The sequence below is a fragment of the Phocoena phocoena genome, chromosome 13 (assembly GCF_963924675.1).
Source record: "Phocoena phocoena chromosome 13, mPhoPho1.1, whole genome shotgun sequence".
In the NCBI taxonomy this organism is placed as follows: domain Eukaryota; kingdom Metazoa; phylum Chordata; class Mammalia; order Artiodactyla; family Phocoenidae; genus Phocoena; species Phocoena phocoena.
The window spans coordinates 44,719,650-44,743,799 of NC_089231.1; positions in this window are offsets into that span (position 1 = coordinate 44,719,650).

The following is a 24,150-nucleotide window of genomic DNA, read 5'->3' on the forward strand; positions in this document are numbered from 1 at the left end:
CAGTTTTATGAGGGAGGAACTATTATTACCCATATTATACAGATTCAGTAACTGAAGCACAGAGAAAAATTAATTTGTCCAAGATTTCACAGCTTTTAAGTGGCAGACTGACATATGAATCCAGTGCCAGAGTTTAAACTGCAGGATGTGATGTTAGTAGCACATAAGGCATCAGTGGGATTTTCACAGGGTAATCTCCTCAATGTGGATATGCTTCTGCTGTGTATTTTCTGAGCTCGACTTTACTACCATGTATAAAACTGATAGCTAGTGCGAACCTGCTGTATAGCACAGGGAGCTCAGCTCAGTGCTCTGAGATGACTGAGTTAATACTATAATACTATACTATACTACCATAATTTATATGGTGATAAGTGCTACCCAGACAGAGAAAGCTAGGAATAAGGTATCAAGACATTGGTTCCCGGAGCCTCCACTTATACCAAAATCCAAGGGTGCTCAAGTCCCATAGTTGGCCTTCTGTATCCTTGGTTTCACGTTTGCAGATTCAGCCAAACTTTGTTTGTGTAGTACTGTCCATATTTGTTGGAAAAAAACCCAGATATAAATGTACTTGTGCAGTTCAAACCTGTGTTGTTCAAGGGTCAGCTCTATAAGAAATATATATTTTCTCTTCATCCAGGGTTCCTGATTTACAGCTCGCTAAAAGCCTTGGAAACTTCTGGAAAGCACTGAAAAATGGGGGCTGGTTGCCAGGGAACCAACCCTGTGATTAGAGGGTTGGAACTTCCAGTCCCTGCCCCTGACCTCTGGAGAGGAGAGAGGAGCTGGAGGTTAAATTAATTGGCAATGACCAATGATTTAATCAATTGTGCCTATGTAATGAAGCCTCCATGAAAACCCAAAAGGACAGGTTCAAAGAGCTTTTGAGTCGGTGAACATGTGGAGGCACTGGGAGAGTTGGAAGGTGGGGACAGCATGGAAGCTACCCTCCCTTTCCTCATCCCTTCCCTAAGCATCTTTGCCATCTGGTCGTTCTTGAGTCATATCCTTTTATTTATTTTTTTATTTATTCCTTTTATGAATTTTTGAATTTTATTTTTTTATACAGCAGGTTCTTATTAGTTATCTATTTTATACATATTAGTGTATTCTTTTATAATGAACCAATAATTTCATGAGCAAAATGTTTCTCAGAGTTCTGTGAGCTACTCAGCAAATTAATTGAACCTAAGGAGGAGGTCTTGGGAAACTCTGATTTATATTCAGTTGGTCAGAAGCACAGGTCACAGCTGGGCTTGTGACTGGCACCTGAAGTGGGGGGTGGGGTGATGTCTTATAGGAATTCACTCTTAACTTATAGGATCAAATGCTATCTCCAAGTAGATAGGACTCCCACACACATTGGCAACTGAATCTCAGAACACCAAAAGAGACATAGGGAATCCTGTGCCTGGTGGGGTCTGGGCTGTGGGGAATAGTAGGATTACGATTTTAAATAGGGTTGTCAGGGAAGACTACACACACACTGAGAGAAGGACATCTGAACAATGTTTGGAAGGAGATAAAGGAGCCAGCCATGCAGCTATTTGATATAGAAATTATTCAGGCAAAGGGAATAGGTGAAAACTGAAGTCAGAACAAGCCTGGTATGTGCAAGGAACCAATGTAGCTGTAGCAGAATAAAAGAGGTCCAGAGTAACAGGGGAAACGTTTAGGGGGGATCCAGGACCGAGACCATGCGGGGTCTTGTGCCAGGGTGATGACTTTGGCTTTCAGTCCAATAGAGATAATTATGGCTCTTTGTTGAGAATAGATTTAGGGTCAAGGGTAAAAGTGGGGAGACTTTTATAATAATCCAGAAAGAGACGATGCAGCTTGGATGATGGAGAAAACAATGGAGGTGATTATACATCCAGCATTCAATCAGCCTACATGTGATAAAAAGCTTTTAATCAAAATCAAAATTTTCATAGCAAATGATTTCTAAAGTAGAATTTTATACCCAGACATGTTAACAACATGAGTGCTCGTTAGGGACATTTTCAGGAATATCAGCCAAGATTCTTAGTAACAAACAACAAAATCCTCTTGGGTTAGTTTAAATAAACTAGAAAGTATTACAGTCCATCACATAGCTCTCAAAATCTCTAGGTGGACAAGAAAGTTGAGCTCAGAAAACACACAGAGGAAGCATATCCACACTGAGGAGATTACTCTAGTGATAATCCCACTGATGCCTTATGTGTAACTAACATCACATCCTACAGAAATATCACAGCTCCAACACTGGAACCTCTAAAGAGCTTGCTCCACCATGATGCTGGCCAAAAGACAGATTTTTATGTATATCTGTGTCCTGTTCTTCAAGTAACAGTCTCATATAGTTGTGTATATGAACTACTGTTAAAACCAAGGTCATGCACCTACATGCTAGCAACAAGAAAAGCTGGGGAAAAAGAGCTGTACCATTTGTATTGGGGACATGCAAGTTAAATATGAAGTACTCCAAACTTAGGAAGTGATTTCCAAATACCTTGAATGCAAACACAGACTACAAACATGACAGATTTTTCACTACATTCCACATTTCCTACTCAAAATCAAAATACAGCCTTTTTGTATGCATACATTTCCTTAAACAACACAAATAATGTGTTTCTTTTAACAGAATGCAACTCTCTCTCATTCGATAAAAGCACATCCTCTCGCTAAAAAGGAAATCAAATAAGACACATCAATTACTTCATCTAGGTTTAAATGCAGGTCTTTGGATAATCCCCAAGTGAAGTATAGAATCTATTGTTTAATTATAAAATCAGTATAAAGCTACATTTTAAATTTAACTACCATCTTCATGTCTTATTTAAGTAGAGGAATTGTGGATTAAAAATAAAGGAAAATAGGGTTTCCCTGGTGGCGCAGCGGTTAAGAGTCCGCTTGCCGATGCAGGGGACGTGGGTTCGTGGCCCGGTCCGGGAAGATCCCACATGCCGCAGAGCGGCTGGGCCCATGAGTCATGGCCGCTGAGCCTGTGCGTCCGGAGCCTGTGCTCCGCAACGGGAGGCTACAACAGTGGCCACAACAGTGAGAGGCCCGCGTACCGCAAAAAAAAATGAAAATATTACACAATAAGGAACAAAATATGAGTAGATACTTTAGTTCCAAATTATGCAACTTGTCACAGATCTATAGTTTGTATTTATAACTTTCTTGCTTTACTTCCAATTTCCTCTTCCCTTTACCCCTAACCAGCATATCAGCTCCTCAGGATTTTTACCTGAGAGTAAGATTTATTTTTACTTTACTCATGACTTCATTATTGAGTTCATGGTAATCTTGTTCATAGATATTATATTATCTTTTATCACTAAGTACAGCAGAATTAGGAGGCATATTAGTGCATTCCCCTGGGTTTCAAACATCCTCTTTACCATCCCAACTTGTGTTAGCAGCTCCATTTTTCCTAATAATATACACAAGTCATGTAGCCATCATCAAAATCTGTTTTTAACCTTTAGGTACTAATAGAGCATGAAAAGCCTGAAATGGCCAGAATGCAGCCATAGACTCCAATATGATTTTTTTGTGTTCACTAGGTTTGAGAGATAATTTGTTAGGAGACATTTTTGTATGTCTGCTAGTGTAGGCACTAAGAGATTTTATTCTGGACTATTCTTCCAGCATTTTTGTGTAGCAGAAAGGCTTGGAACATGAAAGCAGTACTCCTCCTCCCCAACAGAGGGCAGGTTTGTTTGCTGCCCGTATAATAAAAGTAATAGCTCTATGTGGGGCAAATTTTGGATGGATTTGCTTACAGTCTCTTACAAAAAAAAAAAAATTGAGGTTTTCTAAGATTCAGTTTCTTTGGATGTTGTCTTAGCCTGTTCAGACTGTCAAAACAAAATAACACAGACTGGGTGGCTTAAACAACAGAAATTTATTTTCTTACATTTCTGGAGGCTGGGAAGTTCAAGATCAAGGTGCTGGCAAAGTAAGTTTCATTCTGAGGCCTCTTTTCTTGGCTTATAGGCAGTCACCTCTTTGCTATGTGTACATATGGCCTTTCTGCCACTGAGAAAGAGAGTGTGCTCTGATGTCTCTTCCTTTGAGGACACTAATCGTATTAGATCAGGGTCCCACTCTTATGACATCATTTAACTTTAACTGCTTTCTTAGAGGCCTCATGTCCAAATACAGCTACATGGAGGGTTAGGGCTTCAACATTTGAATTTGGGGGTACATAAGCATTCAGCCTATAACAGCTGTGATGCAAACTCACTGCACATGCAGCATCTATCTACCTCGGCCAACCCATTGGCTTGCGTTGGGAGTAAGCTCATTCTACTTGCTATTCTGTGAATAATAAAGTTCTTTTCTCTTACCCAATCATCTCACTCATTAAACTGTGACCAGCTAACCTGTCAGTTTGTAAGGAGGATAAAATATCAGAGCCTTCACAATTCTTGACTCCTGGCACAAGTAACCATCCCTGCTCTACCAAGGCTAAACCAATAGAGCCCAGATTTATATAGACAGAGGGAACAAATTTAATTTAAACTCATTAGAGTTTGTTCATGTAATTGTCAGAATTGTCACTCCAAATTTATCCATTTCTAATACTTCTGAAGCTATGTAAACTTGGTATTAGCGTAGCAGCTATACATACTGATAGCTTTTTCAGAGCACACACTATACAACTTTGAAAACATACTAACCTCACAAAATGCTATGACTTGCTGGTGTCTAGATTTTACTATCTATAAGGCCAGCTGTATCTGAGTGATTGAGTCCCTCCTATGACCAGTGACTATCACTCCATTGTCTTAGTTTTCTTCTCTAAAATATGTTTCTTCTGAATAAGACAGGAGTATATATGTAAATATATAATATATAATGTATATATAAAATATATATTTACATGTAAAATATAATTATACATTACTTATATTTATATTATATATAAATGTAAAATAAATACATACATAATGAACATATATATATGAGATACCCAGTTATAATAGGTGCTCCAGAATATAGCAGTACATCAGGGCTCAGAGCTAATCCCTGCTTTGGCATGTTGAATAGTAATGGCTATAGTCAGTTAAGCCTTAGTGAGGAAAATCTAATTGAGGAATCCATGAAATTTCTCCATCCCTGCAAAAATGGATACTTCATTCATGAGCTAATTGAGCAGGTAATGATGTGACTTAGGAAAAAATTGATAACCACAGGACAGTTTTTTTTTCATTTGCTTATTGAAAGTCTCCATTGCAACTTAGACTTCTGTTAAAAAAATTACATGGAACAAAAACATCACATTCTAGTCCCATTCTGAGAGATCTGTTCATGTCACTCTTTCCCAGAACTCCTTGTCTTCAATCCTTCTATATTGTTCTTTTCAAGTCCCTGAACATCTACCAAATGATTAGTCACCACTCATGAATAAAATTATATCTCTTTCCAGGCATCTCCACCAGAAATATCCTTTCTGGGAAGAGAGATGCTTCCTCCAGGAAAAATAAACCACAGAACATACCGCCTGAAGTTCTCTCCCTTTGAAAGCTTTCCTTCTCCACTTTTATTTCAAGGTCACATACAAGTGGAGCTATAATGCTACAGTAGTCTCCTTCCACATATCCTCTGTTATCCAGGCTTACTATTTTCCTCCTTAGTCAGTCATAGGGAAACTCCCACGAGATCAAAGGTGGGACTGAAGTGACAGTGAGGCAAGAGCAGGTACACTGAGTGTAAGCCACATGCTCATGAAACTTTCTTTGCCTTAGTTTCCTATTAGAACTAAGTCCTCTACATATCACTTCTACCTGATGATAGTGGACTGCTGGTCATTCTTGAATTAAGGTCAATATTTCCAATAACATCCTAGTGATTACTGGCAGCTAAGGTCATTTGGTTACCTGGTATTCAGTCAGTTTCTACTAGGGACCAAGAGTAAACCAAAGCCTGTGTCTTGAAAGGAGAGTAGCATCTGACAAGTAAATTTCTCCAAATATTAAGAAAATACTCTGTGAACCACTTATCCTGGGGTTAGCATTTTTTTTTCTTAAAGGGCCGATTAGTAGATACTTTGGGCATATGGCCCATTTGGTCTCAGTCACAACAGCTTAATTTGTCCATTGTAGAACACATGAAAGTAGTCAAAGACAATAAGTAAGTGAATGAACATGGTGTTCCAATAAGGCAATAAAATCAGGCAGTTGGTGGACGGGGAAAAAAAAAAAAAAAAAAAATCAGGCAGTTGCCCTGCAGGCTGTAGTTTATTGAGCCCTGCTCTTATTGGGGCTTGTCACTAACTCCATAGAGCATTTCAGTCTTCCCCCAAAACTTAAGTAACTTTGGACTGTCTGGTTTAAAGGGCCAAGGAGAGAGCTGGTAGGTAGCATCCGGACCTTACTCAAAGCAGGTAGTCAGTGAGCTCATTTAACAAATGGGTTAGACCCAAATGCTTTTTTCCCAAACCCAAAGGGTGCTCCATAAAGCACTGTACATTTTTCTTCGTTCTAGTGAGTGTATTGTACTTTTGGGTGGATTTTCCAAGTGTCCTGAAACACCAGAAACACTGAAATGACAGAGTTGGCAGACCCAGTTGTTCATGGGATTTATCTTATACCTCATGGCATAAATTTGTACTATAAGTTATCCACAAAACAGCATGGTATTGGCACAAAAACCAACATTTGGATCAATGAAACAGAATAGAGAGTCCAGAAATAAGCCCACACACCTATGGTCAATTAATCTTCAACAAAGGAGGCAAGAATGTACAATGGGAAAAAGACGGTCTCTTCAGCAAGTGGTGCTGGGAAAGTTGGACAGCTGCAAGTAAATCAATGAAATTAGAACACACCCTCTCACCATACACAAAAATAAACTCAAAATGGCTTAAAGACTTAAACATAAGATGTGACACCATAAAACTCATAGAAGAGATTGTAGGCAAAACATTCTCTGACATAAATCATACCAATGTTTTCTTAGGTCAGTCTCTCAAGGCAATAGAAATAAAAATAAACATATGGGACCTAATCAAACTTACAAGCTTTTGCACATCAAAGGAAACCATAAATAAAACAAAAAGACAACATACAGAAGGGGAGAAAATATTTACAAATGATGTGACCAACAAGGGCTCAATTTCCAAAATACACAAACAGTTCATATAACTCAACAACAAAAAAACAAACCCAATCAAAAATTGGGCAGAAGACCTAAACAGACATTTCTCCAAAGAAGACATACAGATGGCCAACAGGCACATGAAAAGATGCTCAACATCGCTAATTATTAGAGAAATGCACATCAAAACTATCTCACTCCAGTCAGAATGGCCGTCATTAAAAAGTCTACAAATAACAAATGCTGAAGAAGGTGTGGAGAAAAGGGAACCCTCCTACACTGTTGGTGGGAATGTAGGTTGGTGGAGCCACTATGGAAAATGGAGATTCCTCAGAAAACTAAAAATAGAATTACGAGCAATCCCACTCCTGGGCATATATCCAGACAAAACTATAATTCAAAAAGATACCTGCACCCCTATTTTCATAGCAGCACTATTCACAATGGCCAAGACATGGAAGCAACTTAAATGTGTATTGACAGATGAGTGAATAAAGAAGGTGTGGTATGTTTATACAATAGAATACTACTCAGCTATAAAAAAGAATGAAATAATGCCATTTGCAGCAATATGGATGCAACCAGAGGTTATCATACTAAGTGAAGTAAGTCAGAAAGAGAAAGACAAATACCCTATATATCACTTACATGTGGAATCTAAACTATGACACAAATGAACCTATCTATGAAGCAGAAACAGGCTCACGAATATATAGAACAGACTTGTGGTAGCCAAGGGGGAGGGGGTTGGGGAAAGGGTGGAGTGGTAGGTTGGGGTTAGCAGATGTAAGCTATTATACAGAGAATGAATAAATAATAAAGTCCTACTGTATAGCACAGGGAACTATATTGAATATCCTATGGTAAACCATAAAGGAAATGAATATTAAAAAAGAATGTATATATATGTATAACTGAATCACTTTGCTGTACAGAATTAACACAGCATTGTAAATCAACTATACTTCGGTAGAAAAGAATGTTATCCACACTGCTGTCACTTCCTGCTTACTAGATTCTATAATATTAATATGATGTTATTGATATAGTCAGTTTTATTTATTTATTTTTTGGTCTAAGTAGAAAAATTTTCTATAGCAAATATTTTCTCTAAAGCACCAGAGCATAAATAGCTTAGGGTTTGTGGGGCACATTTAGTTCCTGTCATATATTCGTGTGTGTATGTGTGTGTGTGTGTGTGTTTACAACATTTTACAAGTGTAACAACCATATTTAGCCCACAAGACTTACAAAAACAGGTTGTACACTGAATTCGGCTAATTGACCATAGTTTGCCAACCACTTTAGTAGCCCAATTTCATTTACTTTGAAACTCTGGGATAATCAAAGCTCTGTAAAATTGAATTATGGCACAGATTCCAATAATTTATTTAGATCTAAAGCATAAGAATAAAGATACAGTGCTATCTATATTGACTGCAAATTGCTTCTGTTGTTCTTCACCTTGTGGTAGTAGACACAAATAGAGACAAAGGCCTTTGTTGATTTCCTACAGCAAAGAGACAACAGGAAGAATAGACACTATTTTGGTTATTTTTGTTTACATTCACCATAAATACTGTCATTGTCCAGGATACATCTGTCGCTGCACAAACTAAACAGGTGAGTTAAGTGAGGAAGTGATAGGAATCACTCCCTTGGCATCTTTCAAATCGCTGATGTTGGCTTTACACTCTGCAATCTCCCAAGTATATAGTATTACTTTTGATTTATTATTTTGGGAGGAAAGTAAAGTTACAGGAACTCTAAACGGACACTTTCTGTCCCAGAATTAAGGTAGGAATTCTGATCATTGTTGAGTATATCCATTTATCCCCAGACACATATAAGATCACGTTATCCTTGTGGCCCACAGTGATATTGTGAATCCCTCAAAGTTATCATTAGCTCAGAATCAGTATTCAATCATCCTCAAACAGTATGGATATTTTACTGTACTCACTGCACAGTAAACCTGAAAAAATAGCTGTAAGAGAAAGCTACGAATGAAGTTTAAAGTACTTAAAGTACATTTTTATGACGTTATTAGAGTTTCCTTACTCAAGTGTACCCAGAGTACTTCAAAGGACTTGGATTCTCTGATCTGATACAGGTTTGGGAATTGGGTACCAGGTCACGGTTATTGTGATGGCTCATATCAGATCTCTGATTGGCACACATAAAATATTTCCAGTCCACGAATCAAGTAGGAACTTTATGAGTAGTTGTTAAATTTATCACTAAGGACTCCATGATCATAAGTAACCACCAAAGATTTATCTAGTTTAACTCATTCTGGTGCTAAGTAGAGTACATATATCTTCATCTTATAAATTAGAGCAGCTTCTTGATTGCTTCCAGCATTGGTACTGAAAATAAATATCCATTCCATTAGCAGTATCTCTCATTACCCTTTGGCCTATAGAAATCAGTCATTACAACAGTTATCAAAGATTCTATTTCTACTCCCATCAAAGTATTTCTGAAAGTCATGGTATATAGACTTCCATAGACTTTATCATAGGACCTAGATAGGTTGTGAGTGTGGGGATATCTTGACTCTCAACAATATATCTGAAATTATTTTTTTCCCTCTGTGCTTTAACATCATAAAAATACATTCCCACACCTGTTTTCCAGATTTGTGTTGATACAATTTAGCAAAATCTTTTAATACTTTTGATTTGTAATCCTCTTTTGTAGCTTTAATGTTCTAACTAATCTTCTGAAACATGCTGAGATCTGATGAACATTATAGATTGGAAGTCAATGAACAGTATACAGGAAGTGACAAATAAAGAGAAATTATTTTGTTCTACAAGGTAACTAACCATCCCATGGGAATACATTGCAGACTTCAAGCAACGCAGGAAAGGTCCCTTCAGGCTGAAGAGAATGTTGCTGATTCTCATGGATAGAAGTATCAAAGGGATTGCTGTTTAGTATTCTAGTTTTCTGCAACTGAGCTTAGAATAACATTTCTGTGGTCATAATTATGTTAACACTGCATATTTATTTCAGCAAAATTATGAAATATATGTCCTAGAAGAAAGAGGAAAAAATGTAAAAAAAGCAAATCTCCATCTTCTCTGGTGGGAATTTAATAATAATATCTAAATATGAAAGTAAAAATAATATAGCATAATAATAAGCATGCTATTTAGAAATAAGAAGAAAATACAAGAGGAAACAGCTAAAAGAGGTGAAATTGGTAGTCTCTGGAGAACAGGAATCCAGAGTGAGACAGATAACCATTGTTTTTAGTTGTAAGTATTGTGATATTATTTGACTATATAAAACTAGGTGTGTATGTAATAATAATGCAAGTTAAACATATATTATACATGTGTGTATATATATATATATTAAAATATATATTTATACACACACACACACACACACACATATATATAAATTAGTTTGTTAGGAATGCCTAATAAAATACCATTGATCAGGTGGCCTAAACAATAGAAATTTATTTTCTCACAATTCTGGGAGCTGGTAATCCAAAATCAAAGGTGTTGGCAGATTTAGTTTCTCCTGAGGTCTCTCTCCTTGGCCTGAAGACAGCACCTTCTCCTTATATGCTCACGTGGCCTTTTCCCTGGTGTCTCTTTGTAAGTCCAAATTTCCTCTTCTTAGGAGGACACCAGTCAGATTGGATCAGGGCATGCCCCAAAGGTTTCATTTTAATTTAATACCTCTTTAAAGGCCCTATATCCAAATACAGTGCATTCTGAGGTATTGGAATTTCATCTCTTCATATGAATTTTGCGGAGATATGATTCAGTCCATAACATAACATAACATAATAATGGCTACTGTACTGAAAGTGAAAAACAGGTTGTTGTAAGCGTATCGGTTGTTTACAGCCATTATAAAATGGCTAATTGGGAGTTACGGCTCACTGCTGCTTTCCAGCATCACAGGAGTATCACTAGCCAGGGAAAGATAAAAATTCAAAATTCATAGTATGGTTTTTACTAAATGTGCATCACTCTCTGCACCAGCATGAAGTTGAAAAATCATTGTTGAACCACCAAAAGTCAGGGGTTGTTTATATATATTTTATATGTATGTATATATAATACACTGTCACTATATATATATATATATATATTTATCCTCTCTCTTCCCTTCTTTCTCCCTTGGGAAGAGAGGGAGAGAGAGACTTTGGAGCTTTAAATCATGGCAGCCTTCATTGCCAATCCCAATTTTGCCATGTTTTTAGAAAACTTATTTCTAATTTTCTAATATTTGTTTCTTGCTTATAAATACACGTTTCAGTGGGTTAAATAATATACTTTTTATGAAGTTCCTAAGCTCAGTGCAAGCTCTCTGGGAACTCACTGAATCATGTACATTCCCGTTACACCCATAATAATGACATTAAGGCATAAAATATGCATTTATTCATGCTGTCATCCATTCAACACTTGCTGCATGTTAAATATATTTCAGGCACTTTTCTGAGGAAGAGTATATGAATACAAAGTATTTCTAAGTCTTCAGGAATTTACATTTAGTTAAGGAAACAAAGATGTAAACAAAAAGTGAAACAGAAATTTGTGTTTGCTACGATAGAAACCTCCATGACACATACAGGAAGTATAAAAGTGAGGAAAGTCAATTCTACCTGTCGGGAGGATGGGGAGAGAAGGCAGAGTCAATACAGATTTTGTAACAGAAACGATGGGTAACTTAGAACTTCATTGTTAAATAAGAGTTCACTATAGAAAAGAAGTGCATTTTGGGTAGTGCAGATAGAAAAGCAAAACAAACCAGGAATAAAATGAATGGCCCGTCAGAAAAAAGAAGAAAATAAATATAATCAGAACAGAAGGCACAGGAGGGCTACACTGTACCAAATACATTTTCTTAACATTATTTTATTTGGTACTGATAGCATCACTATGAATAAGTACTTTTATTTTCTCATGTTATGAATGAGAAAAATAAGTTGGTAAAGGTTAAACCCATTCTTCTGTTTCACCCTTATAACAATGGATAGACTCCAGGACTGAATCCAAGCACCCTTCTCTTTGTCCTTACCGATCAATTAATACTTGCTGAGTAAAGCTTTGAATAAAGGAATGGTTGACTAATGGATACCCTGTCAACGTGCTGAAACCATGTCTACTTCTAAGGAAACAAACTTTTTTTAAGTAAAAATAAACAGAGAAGCAAAGGTTTAATGAACAATCTGAAAGTAAGATTTGGTCTATTTCAGCCTAGAATAAACCCAATTCTGCTATTCCAAAAATATCTTTGACATAATTTTTTTTTTCTTATTTAGGTCAAGACCATTGTGCTTACTAATTGATACTAGTGATTAGAATATAATGACCACTTTCTCAATGTATTATGAGGCCAGGATGTTATAAGTGAAACATCCTTCATACGTAAAATAATTCTTTTTTTTCTGAAAATGCTTACTGATGTGGATAGCTGTCAAATATTTAAAGTTTTCATGCACAGAAGAAGCCAACTACACTAGATCCATAAAACTTGGTTTCATTCATTACAGACCATTTATTATGACAAAAATGTGAAATCACTGTTAATTAGTCTTTAAAGGATATGCCTATCCTATAGCTTACAGGAACACCGAATTTAACAGTTCTTTATGTCTCTTTCTGAGCTAAACAGACAGAATTTCTGACTATCCTGAATTTTATCTCTTCCCAAGACAAGTAGATGCAATACATGCTTGTTTTATTTTTGCATTTCCTGAGGCTCAGGACCTGTGTAGAAGAGTGACAACTCCATACCAGGGCTACTAGAATTTCATCTCTCCAGAGGGCACATTCAACTTGAGTGGTACAAGGGGAGTGGGGGTGAGGGTTCCACTGGGAAGGTAATAATATAGATTACAGGTTACATAGATTTTTGAACCAAAGTGTTAAAAATATCAGCTACAATATGAAAGTTTTTGTTGTTTTTTTTTTTTTTTTTTGCAGTTCGCGGGCCTCTCACTGCTGCGGCCTCTCCTGTTGCGGAGCACAGGCTCCAGACGTGCAGGCTCAGCGGCCATGGCTCACGGGCCCAGCCGCTCCGCGGCACGTGGGATCTTCCTGGATCAGGGCACGAACTGGTGTCCCCTGCATCGGCAGGCGGACTCTCAACCACTGCGCCACCAGGGAAGCCCTATTTGTTTTTTAATGGTGACTATTTCCCAATCTCTTTGCAAAATGCAAAAGACTGCAGTTTCGCCATTTAAAAACAATTTGGGGAAAAAAGAAAAAAATCAGACAAAAGAAGATAATAGCATGTGTGTTAAGGTCTAAAAGTTTGGAAATAAACCACTAGAATATTTTTCTTCAATCTCTTAATTATATTTTTAACTTCAACTCCACTGTCATTGTAGAGTAGCTTTGAAGAAGTTCTATGAGTTTTAGGCTTCAGATTAATGACATTTCAGATAATTAGTAGAAGAATAGAGTACCTTAATAGCTTTGGAGGCATGAGGCCTATAGAAAGAAAAAAAACAAGAACAACAAAACCCTTAGTTGAAATTTCCTTGGGGTCACATCAGTATGTAATCAACGTGTGAGGATTAGTGGTAATAACGGTGAGGCTGACTGGTTCAACAGGCAGAGTCTTCTTCAGAAGTACGCATTTCAATAGCAGATAATGCTTTCAAAGTTTGATAGTAATTTCCAGGAGTTTCCATAATTTGAAATTAGAGACATAGTTTATAACATAGTGAAAATTAGTTCTACTTTAATGAACCTAGAGTAACAGTCTATTAAATTCAGAATCCTGGCCTCTGTAATTGATAATTTAGAAAACTTTAACCATCTAGATGTATAATACCGTAAACAATGGTTTCACTCAAAAAAATAAAACAGTGCTCCTGTTCAAAGTGGCAAACCAACTATGCTGTGCTGTTCCTAAGGAAGCAAACTGGATTCATCCTCACATTCTTGCAGCGGTACATTTATTGCTTCAGAAATGACAGAGAGGCAGGCCGTTGATATGCAAATAATTCACTTCCTGCTCTGCAGGTGACAATGTGGATTGTTCTGGAACCTTTAAAGACCTTTCCTTCCATTCAGCCTTGGTGCCACCCAGTCAGGAGTTATATCCTCTCTTCTGTCCTTCCTTCCTTACATGTGCATTTTGGCCCGGGATTACACCAAGGAGAAATGTCACTGTAATTTTGTAATTACATTCCAGAGGACTTGCCAGTAACTGAAGCGTTATACGTTTACTTCTTCTCTGTATGTTGTTTGTCTTCTCCACCAGAAGGTAAGCTTCAAGAGGGAGGAACTTTTACCTTTCATTATTTGTTTGCTTGTTTATTTTGCACTATTTTATCCCTAGTACCTAGAACTCTTCCTGGCATCTAGTAGGTACCCAACACATTTTTATAGAATGAATAAATGAACTGATTTATATTCTTGTTTTGTCCCAGTATCTCTTACAGAAATCATGGTTACTTACTGTGTCAGTCCTTCTTAGCATAAGAGTAAATATTCTCCTATCTGATCCCTGGGCCTAGAAATGTCCTGACTTCACATGGAGCCATTTCTTAGTGTTTTATAAACAGCTTGCTAAGTTTGACTAGAACATCACGTAATAGATGTCTTATCCTTTCTCCTCTTGGGCGTAGGGAAGTGTTCCTCTCTGAATTTTCTAGTCAGTTTCCTGCTGCCCAGTGTTTTTTCATGCCTCTGTCACCTTCCCCTCACCCTTCCTAGCTACCCCACATGCACATCCAGGATAGACAGAGCCTGGAAACTGCCCTTGATTCCAGCCGTATCTTGGGACATCTGACGCTCTTGCCTGGTTCCTGAAATTGTTGATCTCCCAAGGATTATCTCAATTTTTGTCTTATGGTAAAGAAATGCCATTGTTAATGATCTAATCTTTCACCTAACATCAAATGTTACCACTATCCAGAACTCTCAACCTCAAGCTTTGTGGTCACTGTTATCTTGCTGAATTAGATTAAATTTTCGCTCCCTGTTTTGTATTTGGTTGATGGGAAATTCATCCTTATAGTCAGGCTTAGATCCTCTGGGAATGCACAGCAGTTGACACGGTTGGCATTTTGTTATTTATAAACTGATGTCATTAGTAAAAATTGCATCCAAGGGTTATGAAGAGTCTATCATAGATAATGATAAAATAAGCAATATCCTACATGGTAAAGTTAAAGGATGCAATAGGAAATTAACCTGACCCCAATTCACCTCATTTAAAACACACTGACGAAAATAGTAAATATTCCTTATTTTTGTGGTTTATATGTATGTATATATAAAATATTCATATGTTACCACAAAAATATAAGAAGTTAGCATATTAAAACTCAGCTCTGACCATGCTATGCTCTTGGTTGAAAATCTTCAGTGACAGTCTGGGCACAATTGATGGGCACATCAATTGACATCAAAACCCCTTGAGAAAAAAAAAAAAAAAAACCCCTTGAGACCTAAGCAGAGCATTGGCCAGTGTATGCTGTCGTCCTGCTCTTCGTTCATCAGATGATACCCCAGCCAACTGTCTACTCCCTCTCCCCATACACACTCAGAGCTCCCCTGCTCTGTTTTCCTCTCTACTCTCCACTTGATCTGGCAGACTCTCCTCTCAATTTCTAGCCAAAAGAAAATTAAGTAAAACATCAGGCTTTGGAGTGAAAGACCTGGGATCAAACCCACACCTTGTAGTTCTGTGAGCTTGAGCAAGTTTTACTTCATCTGATTTTTTTTTTTTTAATTTTTAAGTGGATGACACAATATCTACTCTACAGGATTAGTGCAAGAATGAATAATACAGGTAAGATAAATACCTCAATCCCTGATATAAATGATATATTTTACCTAATTTCCTGAATACACTTTAAATTTCAAGCATTCTTTGCTGCCCTTATTTGAAGTAATGTAGAGGAAAGAGCACAGACTTTGGATGCAAAAAAGAGTACTTTCAATCTTGGCTTTGGCATTCATCTGCAATGTGTCTCAGTCAAGTACTTAACTTACTTGAGCTCACTGCCTTATCTGTAGAAAGTAAGCGCCAGTTCTTTACATTATTTAACTTAACATGCTAAATGTTACTTACATTATTTAACATTAATATGTTAAATATTATGTTAATATTTAACATTAATATGTTAAATACATTATTTAACTTAATTTCTGAATGAAATGATATGCAAAAATAACTGCCACAGAGTTCCTTTCCTTTCTTTCTTTGAACACATAAAGCACTTTGTACATACATCTCTTATGACATTTGAAATGTTCTAATAGTTTTACTGTGAACTTATTATACTAAAAAGATTTTACCTGTCTTTAGGATAGGAACTGAGTTGTTTTCATTTTTTATCTTAATGCTCTGCTTTGAATATATATGCTACAGGTATTTTTGTGTATAAGAGATGAGTAATATAACAATTGCGACTAACTTTTGCTAGAATTACTTTATCAAATTAGAGGACAGTGTCCAAAATTCTGAGAACTAGCATTATGAACAAATATGTCTTGATGGAAGGACAGCAAGGAGTGAAATGAATGATGGTTTTCCCACAAGGAAATTCTAAGGGGAGTTTAAAGGCACAGCACTCTTGAAGAGGGACCAAAAAAAGATGCGAGGGACAAAAAAAAGATGCAAGAGAAAGGGCGGTAAAGAATAAGATACATGATAGTAAAGGTTACCAGCACCCCTTTTTTTCTTTAGTTACTGAAGCCCCTCTGCTCCTCTAACCTTCACCAAAATGCCTTTGCTCTTTTTATTAGGGTGGCTTAATCCCATGGTGCCAGGCTGCGTCATGGGTTGAGATCCCCAGAAGCCGACCCTGAGGCGTGGATTGACAGGTGAGAGACTTATTAAGAAAATGCCTCATGGGGAATTGGCAAGGGAGTAGGGAAAGCAGGGCAGGGAAGGGTTATGAAATGGAAAATCTAAGCGAGGTATCATCTCAGGCAAATTTCTGCAAGAAGTGGCTTCATCCTGATCTTGCAAGGGTTTTCTGAAATGTAAGTTATGCCTCAGTGTCGTTTTGACTTGGTGAGGGAGATATAAATTCCCAGGTGCTTCCTGATCTCTGTACAAGACAGGCAAATGAGGCTCTGGCAACCTAAGGGCAGTCCTCTGTAAAAGAATTGCACATGCTGAGTTTTGGAAATAAAAGCACAAAACGTGACCACCTCCTGTCCCCACTTTCACCCCCGTATACACATCCAAGACTCTCTGGGCAGAGCACCAGCATTTTCCAAAACACCAGCTAAGGTGAGTAAGAGTTGTGATATCATTACCGTTTATTAAATTCTGCAGTGGGAATGCAGAACTCTTAGGTGCTTCTCTTTTGCTCCTCTCTCATGATTACTCTCAGAGTTTGAATGTATGACATCCATGACCAGAAACACCAAAGAGAAAGACTAAGCACTCCCAGGAGGAACGCTTTAGAAATTGAAGTAAAGGATGTCTTTAGGCTGAGAGAATTCAGATGATCGCTATTTCACTTAGCTTTGAAACCTGGCATTTTTAGAACCAGTTCTCCTGGGACACTAGGCCATTTACTTTGAATTTAGGCTTCAGAACCTTAAGATTCTATTCAACATGTGACCCCTTCAATGCATAAACAGGCCGTGGGGTTTGGTCTGGAATATCAATGCAACTTCCACAGTCGTTTAATTTATTTCAAGGGTTATCTGCCCATTTCATTCACCCAATTTCTATATTCTTACTCCATTATTTACAAGAAAGGATATACTGTGAGCAGATGTGGGAGCAAACTGTGTTAGTGGCCTCAGAAGCAGAATGAGCCCTTGTGAGTTAACACTGGCAGGAATGCTTCAGAGGCACCAAAGAAGTTTGTACCTGTATTGCAGGCTTTTTCTCTGTGCTTTAATTCTGAAGCAGAGCATTAGCTTTGACATTTTTCAGCTGATAGGCATTTATCTAGGTATTCTTTGGGAATTTCAAAGTAGGCTAAAAGGCTTTTTTAAGGATGGGGAAATGAAGCTTTCATATTTGATATTTCCATTGCAGCTATTATTGAGAAAACTAGCTCTATATCAAGAGAACAGAACAACACAACATTACATTCCTGAATCTCAAACCATACTTCTGACAATGTGTTGTGCTCTGCATCATTCCTCCATGTGCTCCCCAAAATGATTCATTTTTTATTTAAAAGATGGCACAACCAAAACTAGCTGGAAGAATAAATTAATAATATTAGCCTTCGTGAAAATACGGAATGTTAAAAACCAGCCAAACATATTCTTTCTTCTAGGGGAGCAGAATTAAAAATGGCATAGCTTATAACTCTCTAAAGCTGGATCTTTTCATGACAACAAGTTGACAAGCTCTGTAAAGAATCAGTGGAGTATACTGTGAAAACCTAAAATGTACAATATTCTTGGTATGGTTAAGACTCAGCCTCAGCAGAGTGAATCTTCCTAACACCTAAAAATGAGAGAGTTACGGTCATATATGAACAACAAAAAAAAGTATGTCCTTTAGCTGTCAGCTCAAAATTCCACATAAACACATAATGTGGTGCCCACATGAGCCAATCATTCCCAAAAGAGCTAAGAGCAAATGGTTGCTTCCTTTATGCTCATGACTTTGGGACACAGTTTCAAGACTTAGTTACCTCTGTCTTCTTTTTTCTTAGCTAATTGTTTGCAACAATCACACTTGTCAGAAGGAAAATATTTTCCTTCATGCTAAAGAGCTTATGGCACAAAACCCATATGGTTATAAAGATTGAAGAACTCATCCCACTCCTCACTCCAGGAGAGGAGTATTTAGATGTGAAGATATTTTTAATTCTTATATTATTGGGAGTATTAGGTGCATATACACTTATAAGCATCATATATTCTTTCATCTTTATGACATGTCTCTATTTTTAGAAAGATTTCTTACAAGAAATATAAGTCAATTTCTGTGATATTCATATAGCCACTTCAGTTAGTTTATGGAGACAATTTGTAGGGCACACATTTTTCTATCTTTTCAGCCTATTTGTGTCTTTGAATATAAAATGTATCTTTATAAATAGCATGTAAGAAAGTCATGCTTTTTTGTGTCCAGTCTAACTAACTCTGCCTTTTGATTGAAGTGACTAGTCCATTCACATTTAATGTAATTATTGATATAGCTGGTTTACATCTGCCATTTTGGTGTTTATTTTCTATATTTCTTCTGTTTTGTCATTGTTGTTGATTCCTCTGTTGATTTTTTAAACTATATTTTGAGTTACTATTTACTTAATAGCTGTTCTGCAGATCACAATATCCACATTTGATTTTTATGTTGTATTTTTTTGTTCCTGTATCAGTTCCTCCTGTACTCTGTTCTTTTGTGTTAAACACATATATTTAAGCACGATTTTAGTTTCTGTTAATTTAAATTATTTTTCAGTTATTTAATTAGAGAAATTAAAACTACTAAAAAAAATTAAACAGAAACTCTAGAGTTTAAAAGTGCAGTAGCCAAAAAGAGAGAGGAAGAGAGAACCTATTGGAAGTGCTGAATAGCAGATATGAAACAGCAGAGAAAGAAAAAAAGTCAGTGAGTATGAAGTGTGATCTACACCAGATGTTATCTAATCTGAAGAAAAATTAACAGAGTAACATTAAACATAGTAAGGTACATGTAATGGGATTCCCATAAAGAAGGAAGAAGAAAAGATGTTTGAAGAAATAATAGCTGACGATTTTAAAATTTGGAAAAAAATTAATCTATAGGTGCAAGAATCTCAACAAACCCTAAGCAGTATATATTCAAAGAGAATCACACATAGGATCATTATTGAGGAGGTTGCTTCAGAGTGAGTTTTGCACTTCTTTTGTTAAATTTATTCCTAAATAAGTTATCTTTTTTGGTGATATTCTAAATGGAATTTTTAAAAATTTTATATTGTTCCTTACTAGTGTATAAGAATACAATTTTGTACGTTTATCTTTTACCTACAATTTTACTGAACAAATGTATTAGTTCTAATAGATTTTTTACTGGATTCCTTAGGATTTTTTTATATACAGGATCATGTAATCTACAAATTGAGATAGCTTTAGTTCTTCTGTTCCAATCTGGAGAAATTTTATTTTCTTTTTCTTGCCTAATTGCCACATCATTTTACTTTCTGTTTTATATGTCTCATACTTTTCTTCTGTTTCTCCTTTACTGCTTTCTTTTGTATTTAGTGAATATTTTCTAGGGTAACATTTCAATTTCTTTAATAATTTTTTATTATAGTTATTGAGCTATCTTCTTAATGGTTGTTCTAGGGCTTATCATATACAGCTTAACATCAGAATCTACTTCAGATTTATACTAACTTGATACTCCAGTTAATATTATTATATATATTACATTTATATATTTTATAAACCCAACAATATATTATTATAATTATTACTTTATATAATTTTATGTATTTTAAGGAAGATGAGAGAAGAAATAGCAAGTACATATATAGAGAGCTTATTATGCTAAACTTATTAATTATAATTTTTGCCTCTCTTCATTTGTTCCTATGGATTCAATTTAACCTCTGAGCTCCTTTTCTCACTCCATTATAACTTTGCTCCCATTTGTCTCTTTTATTCTTTTATTCTGTATTCTGGTTAAATTCTAACATAAAAATGTGTTACCATACAAATGAATAGGTAAAGTTATTTCACTTAGAAAAAGTACAAGATATGAAGTTATTTCACTTATCTATGGAAAGCATCTTTAAATAATTATGAAATAATTATATGTATATATTTATGCACATATAATTATAAAGTAGTAATAGTGGTTGTATTTATACCAACATCTAAAATGATTTAGCTTCTATTCATGGGGGACAAGACCACTAAAGGAGAAACTTAAGACATGAATAGTTAATAGTCTCATTTTTCTCTGCATTCAATTGAGCACACAAAAAACATTATAGTCAATTTTGTACATTTCGCTTTTAGAGTAGTAAGATTAATTAGTGATGATTTAAAAAAAGGATAGTAACAATATAAGTCATGCCATCTAAGAAAGTGTTCTAGGGACTAATATGGAATTAATATGGAAAAAATAAAGAGTTCAATAATTTGAAAGAATGGCACTATGGAAGAAGATTTGGATCTCTTTTTTTTTATATCCCTAGGGAAATAAAAGAAGAACTAATGGAGGAAGCTATAGGGCTCAAGTTTCAGCTCTAGAAAAGGGAGAGTATTTTTAACATATAAAGATAGTACATGAGGTAATTGGTTCTATCACTAGTGGTGTTTAAGCAAAGACTAATTAAACACATTAATTAAAATGTGAAGAATAGTTAAAGAATCAAAGGAAAAGCTAAACAACCTGGCTTTGAAAAAAGCTAAAAGTAGAAACAGGTAATGGAATCAAAGCAGCATTACTTTCAGGGCTGCTTTCCTATTTGCAGAACCCTACCCAAGATTCAAAGACCCTTAAAGACTTTATTTGGCATTTGATTTATATAACCTTGGTCACTTTATTTGACAGTTCCCAAGATTTCAGGCCATGAAGGAAGAAGAGTTTCCCAAAGGAAACTCAGGAGTCTAATTTAAAAACAGGGATGATGGATGCACAAAAACTCTGCATGTCTTCTGCAACAGGAATGTTTTACAGAGATATCAATCAAGTGGTATAAAGATTTTTTATTAAATTATTCTCTATGATATCACTTCATATGGTAATATTGATATTGGGATTTTTGTCTTTTGTCTTAATTATTGTCAGCAAAATATTACAAATGAAATATTTAGAATTTTCTGTTTGAGGTCTCTTGGAAGGAATGCATTTTCTTCCTCCTGCTATTTCCTTTCATGTGGAAGGAACTCAACTAACAGTATCACTTCTGGTCTCTCTGCCCTTTTATCTGATGTGTGAGGCTGGAAGGAGAAATTGGCATGTGTAAGCAGTTCCTTCTTATTTCTTCTCTATGGAATGAGCTGCCTGTAGGAAGAAAGCATTCTTCTCTTCTCCTTCTTGCCATAAAATTTCCAGAGCCAGGTCCTTGTTCTGTTCAAACCTCAGCAAAGTCACTGGTCTTGAATTGTCTTAGCCACATGCCAGTTCTAAGAGAAACAAATGTCAGTTTGTGGCCCTTGTCAGCTATGTGGGGTCTTAGGATTAAAAACTCTTTCAACTGACCTTGAACTATGCAAGCACTACTTTCCCTAAACAGAAGTGGCTGAGACAACTACTTGGCTTTAGGGAAAATCTTTTCTACAATTAGTTCTATTAAACATCGGGGAGGGGGTAGGGATGGATTGGGAGTTTGAGGTTAGTAGATACAAACTATTACATATAGAATGGATAAACAACAAGGTCCTACTGTATATCACAGGGAATTATATTCAATATCCTGGGATAAAACATAGTGGAAATGAATATAAAAAAGAAGGTATATATGTGTATAACTGAATCACTTTGCTGTACAGCAGAAGTTAACACAACATTATAAATCAACTATACTTCAATAAAAAGTAAATAAATAAATAAAGCTAGACTACTTAAATTTTGTAGGTGGGGTAGGGTTCATTACACAGCTTCATCCCCCCCCCCCAAAAAGAAGTCAGGGGCACATCAATACTTGTTGCTATTAAGTTACATGGGAAGTAGAAGTTTTAAACCAGTGGGGAGGTTATGGACTGAATTTTGTGTCCCACCGGCCCCCAAAACTCATATTTGGAAGCTATAACCCCTATTGTGGCTATATTTGAGATAGAGCCTCTAAAGAGGTAATTAAGGGTGAAAGAGATCTTAAGGGTGAGGCCATGATTTGATAGGACTGGTGTCCTTGTTAGAAGAGGCTCGCTCTCTCTCTCTCTCTCTCTCTCTCTCTCTCTCTCTCATCTATCTACCTATCTATCTCTCCCTTTCTCTCTTCTCTTCACTCAACCCCATGCACATGCACATGCACATGCCAAGTGAAGACATAGAGAGAAGGAGCCATCTGCAAGCCAGGAAGAGAGTCCTCAACAGAAATCAGCCCTGCCAAACCTTGATTTGGAACTCTAGCCTCTAGAAATGTAAGAAAATTAATTTATTTCGTTTAAGCCACCCAGTCTATGGTAAATATTTTGTTATGGCAGCCCAACAGGCTAACACAGTAAGCAAAAGCCTTAGGCCACTAGGGGGCAGGCTGCAAATCTCTCACCCACAGGACTCAATGGAGGTTGTCAGAGGCTTCAGGGAGACAGGGGGGGGGGGGGGGGGGTGACTAACTTGATTAGTTGAATCTTGTAGCATCTTTTCAAATGTGATGCACACTTAAAATTCTATTGTTTCCTATACTCTCCGAAAAAAAAACCCAAAAAACAAAATAAAAACTTTTAACCAATAGCTTTTACTACCTAGGAAGTGTTTGAAATGTTTTCTTCCTCATCTCGGTGCTTAGGTACTTAGATTATGAAAAAGGATTTGAGATAAAAGTTTTGTAACCACATAACAAATTCTAGGAAGTGAGAACCAAAATTAACTATAAAGAACTTCAGAGAAATCAAAGTAAGAAACTCAGGATTTTTTCCATCATACTTTATTCCTTTTTAGCTGTATATTTGTGTGTGTGTGTGTGTGTGTGTGTGTGTTGATCTTAAGTTGATGTGAATTACAATTATACCCTCTTATTATCACTTTTGGGCAGGTGGCAGTTGTGATGTAGTTTCATTACTTGTTTGTGTGGACACATTTAGCCATAGCTGCATATTCTTCTTCTCTCAAAAGAGTTATGTGTCCTCTTGTTACAACACACGCTAAGTGTAACTGCCATTTAAAATGTCTTTAAAGGATTACACCACGATTTGGCATTAAATGAAAAAGTTACTACGTACTCAGGAAAGCATGAAAAGTGATCAATGGGGGGTAATTTGATATTTGTGAAAAAAATATTCATCATTAGAGAACTGACTATAATTCCTCATTTTCTTGCAAAGCAGCAGCCAAGTGCTTATAGGATCTCAGGGAGAAAGACATCCTCAAGAAGCAGTTTAACTTTTGTTGTTAAGATCAGTAGTAGACTATTGCTCACCACAATGTAGCTAAAGGCAGAAGCCATTACTAAAACCCCAGAATAGAGGAAAAGTT